The sequence below is a fragment of the Gavialis gangeticus genome, unplaced genomic scaffold, assembly GCF_001723915.1.
Source record: "Gavialis gangeticus isolate Ggan-Ray unplaced genomic scaffold, GavGan_comp1, whole genome shotgun sequence".
NCBI classification, from domain to species: domain Eukaryota; kingdom Metazoa; phylum Chordata; order Crocodylia; family Gavialidae; genus Gavialis; species Gavialis gangeticus.
This window is the reverse complement of record NW_017729024.1, coordinates 44,135,480-44,139,905: the sequence shown is the minus strand read 5'-3', so window position 1 is coordinate 44,139,905 and position 4,426 is coordinate 44,135,480.

Here is a 4,426-nt window from a genome sequence, read left to right as displayed (position 1 = left end):
TCAGGGAACAAACTAGGCTTGTACTTTAGGCACTTAGCAGCAGAAGCAAGGATGCCAGTCTGAACTGAGGGGGAGTCCTTTCTCCTTTCACCTGAATACATAAAACTGATTTGTTTAATTTTTGGGAAAGGTTTATTCACATAGTTTCATAGTTGGTAAGGTCAGAAGGGACCTGAGCAGATCATCAAGTCCAACCCCCTGCCATGGGCAGGAAAGAGTACCGGGGTCAAATGACCCCGGACAGGTGATTGTCTAGCCTCCTTTTGAATACCCCCAGCGTAGGAGTGAGCGCCACTTCCCTTGGAAGTTGGTTCCAGATCCTAGCCGCCCTGACTATGAAGTAGTGCTTCCTGATGTCTAGCCTGAACCTACTCTCAGTCAACTTGTGGCCGTTATTCCTAGTTACTCCTGGTAGTGTTTGGGGGAACAGGGACTCTCCCATTCCCCAAAGGTCTCTCCTGGTAAGTTTATAGATGGCCACCAGATCCCCTCACAGCCTTCTCTTGTGGAGGCTGAACAGGTTCAGGTCCAGTAGCCTCCCCTCTAAGGCCTGCCCTGCTGCCCCCTGCTCATGTGAGTGGCCCTCCTCTGGACCCTCTCCATGTTGTCCACATCCCTCTTGAAGTGCGGTGCCCAGAACTGGATGCAGTACTCCAGCTGTGGCCTGACCAGTGCCGCATAGAGGGGGAGGATCACCTCCTCGGACCTGCTCGTGATGCATCTGTGGATGTATGACAAGGTGCAGTTGGCTTTACTGACCACGTTCTCACATTGGCGGCCCATGTTCATCTTGGAATCAATAGTGACTCCAAGATCCTTTACTGCCTCTGTACTGACCAGAAGAGAGTTCCCCAGCCTGTAGGTATGCTGCTGGTTCTTTCTCCCTAGGTGTAGTACCTTGCACTTGTCAGTATTGAATCCCATCCTATTCTCATCTGCCCACCCCTGTAACCTGTCCAGATCTAGTTGTAGCCTGTTCCTCCCTTCTAGTGTGCCCACCTCTCCCCACATCTTATGGAAGTGAAGGAAAGAACTGAGAGTAACTACAAAGACACTTCGGACTGATAGAATGCTATCACTCAAATTATCATTTGGCCTGAACAAGCTTACTTAGTTCTCAGAGCCTTAGTATTTTAGAGAGCTGTAGGACAGGGGTCTGCAACCGATGGCCCGCAGACCAGAGCCAGATTGCAGAGCCACTGGATCTGGCCCAAAACTGATGGGGCTTTGGTGGTAGGGATTTTATCCAGGCTATGCTGTGGCTGGGCAACAGGTAGAAGCAGTGATGGCAGTTGGTTTCTAGCATCAACTTGCCCAGAACTGAGTGAGGCATTCCAGCCCACCACTGGAAAAAAACATTACCAATACTGCTGTAGGATGTTTAATACTAGAAATGATCAGAAAGCTTGGTGGTCTCAGGATTAGTTAAACTGGCAGGCATGTTAATATTAAAAGTGATGAGGCAAATCATCAAGTAATCAACTTGCATAATGAAACTGCTTTGGCATTTTATAAATAAAACAACAGAAGTTTTTAATGAGTCCCAGGTTTTGATGTTTTTTGTGTTCACTTTAAATCAGTTTATGACAAAATGAAGTGGCCCCAGCTAACAAATGAAGTGATTTTCTGAAAATAAATGAAAAAGCATACATTTCTGGGGTTGCTGTTGCACTTTCACTTCCTGTTGCTCATTAAACTGCCCTCTCCATGAGACCTTCTTTCAGTAAAATGTCAGTCATCAGCAATGCTCACTGCTAAATGTCACATTAGCATCCCCTGACCTTTTTGTGTCTAAGGGATGCTGCTGAGCCCAGACTGTTGTAAGCAGCCTACTGTGGGCATGAGGGCATACGCAGGGCACAGAAAAAAACCACTTCGTTGAGTAAGACCAATAGAAGTTCAGAACCTGCTTATGACACTGAGCAGAGAAGTGAAAACATGCTGGTGCAGACAGCATTCAAATTCTGATGTTAATTGAGTTAATGGGAAAATTCCCATGGACCACTGACAGCCAATGCATGTTCAGGCCAAGAGACCTAAATTTCCTGTTGGCTAAGTAGAAACAGTCAAGAAGCCTGAGGATGAATTGATTCAATCTTTGCAGGTCAGTCTAAGCTGCATAGATTGAACCAATAAGCAAGTGAACAGACATTCACTTTTGATTCCAGAAATGCAGCCGCATGCTTGCTGTGGCCCAAGCCAGAAGTTAGGGGGTGTTAGAGCATGCTCCCTTGCTCAGCTGGAGCTGACAGCTTGCACCAAGTCTGGCCCGCCCACCATGAGAGGGGAGGTTTGTGAGGGAGGTGCAAAGCATCCTAGGATGCTGGTGGACTGTGAGTTAACTTGAATGTGCAAGGGAATTGGGACAGAAGTTCAATAAACTGATTTAACCTAAATCAGTTAAGTCTGCTACTACATCTATTCAGGCTTATCTTCAACTTGTTTCAGCCATTTGGAAGCCATTTATATGCACTGAATTTCTGTTGTGTTACAGATTTGAACTGGTTTCCAATCACTTATTTATTTACTTATTTATGTGTAATTTCTGTCCCTAGCCCTTGAGGCAAAGCAAGCCCTGCCCTACTTGTTCAGAGGTGACAGTGTGTCACTTATTCAGACGATCAAGTTCCAGGGATGAGTAGACAGAGGAATATGGTTCATTATTATTATGGATGGCTGACCACAAATTTTCCATCAAAACTCTTCAGTGTGAAATTGTGTTTGGAACTGACAAAAATCTATTGCAAAAAGTTGCTGATGTCCTCAGAAGTCTCATTTCCCATCAGAAATCCAGAAACATTCTACAGCAGGAACATAATTCCCTAGTGAACTTTCTAACAGTTATCAACACTGGACGGAAAAGGGCATTGTGTTACTTTATGTTTAATTACAAAAAAAACTGTTGATAAAGGCTCAAGAAAGAAATTCCAAAAAAAAAAATCGAGGCAATTTTAGCCCATTATAAAAAAAAAGAAGCTTAAAGGTGAATATAATGATATTTTCCCATCGAATTTAATATTAACCTGGACAATTATATAGTAGAGAATTATTTAAGCTGGTTTAATAACAAATATCATCTCCATTAAGTTTTAAAGTTGCAATGGATTTAGAGGTATATTTGGTAGCCGTGTTGATCTGAGACAAAAAGACATACAAAAAACTAGAACTCTTGTTTCCAAAATACCTTTTATTAGACCAACTGGAAAATGGCAAGAAAATTGTCCTTTTTGCAAGCTTTCAGGATCAAAGTCTCTTTGTCAGGCTCTGGGAAAAGTGTAGATGGTACAAGATGGTAAAAAGTCCCCATAGGTAGGAAATAAACTTCATTTTTGAACAGAGGGCGCTGAAGATGGAAGGCTGTCCCTCTGGGTCCATGAGAGTGTGAGAGCTGTGTTGAGTAGCTCTTAGAAGTTTTTTTTAATGCCCTGCCTGCCATCTGACACCTCCAGGGAAGGAATTCTACCTGATCAACCTATCAAAAAGCTACTCTACACAGCTCACACACTCTCATGGACCCAGCAGGACAGCCTTCCATCTTCAGTTCCCTCTGCGCAAAAATGAAGTTTATTTCCTACTTATGGGGACTTTTTACCGTCTTGTACCATCTACACTTTTCCCAGAGCCTGACAAAGGGACCTTGATTCTGAAAGCTTGCAGAAAAAGATAATTTTCTTGCCATTTTCCAGTTGGTCTAATAACAGGAATCATTTTGGAACCAAGAGTTCTAGTTTTTTGTATGTCAATGGTTTTAGAGTAATTTTTATAAAAGTATAAGTCTAATTAATTCCTGTAGATATCGTTGCCCTTAGTGGTGACTTCTCTTGAAGGACCACTTGATCCCTCCATCTCTCCAGCCAAGTCCACTTGGCTTCATCACTCCAATGCACAAGAGCCAAGGATTTGAACAATATAGCATCATATCAAATTCCTGTAAATACCTAGAAAGTAAGCAGAGCAATACTGTTGCTCAAAGGGGGAACAAAACCAGAAAATAGAAGGAAAATAGTATATGGATTGATTACTCACCATAAAATAATGCAGCCATTTACTTTCACATATATTCTACTCTCTTATATGCATCAGCAAAAACTGTCACATTGTTGGAAAAGGATTAAAACTTGTTGACCAATAATTAAACAGCTGTAATGATTCTTAAACCAGAACGCTCTGCTTACAGTATCATGGAATCATAGAAAATGAGGGTTGGAAGGGACCTTAGGAGGTCATCTAATCCAACTGCCTGCTAAAGCAGGACCATCCCCAACTAGATCATCTCTGCCAAGGCTTTGTCTAGATGAGTCTTAAAAACCTCCAAGGATGGAGATTCACAACCTCTCTGGGTAACTTGTTCCAGTGCTTTACCTTCCTAGTGAGAAAGTTTTTCCTAATAGCTAACCTCATATTCCCTTACAGTGACTTGAGACCA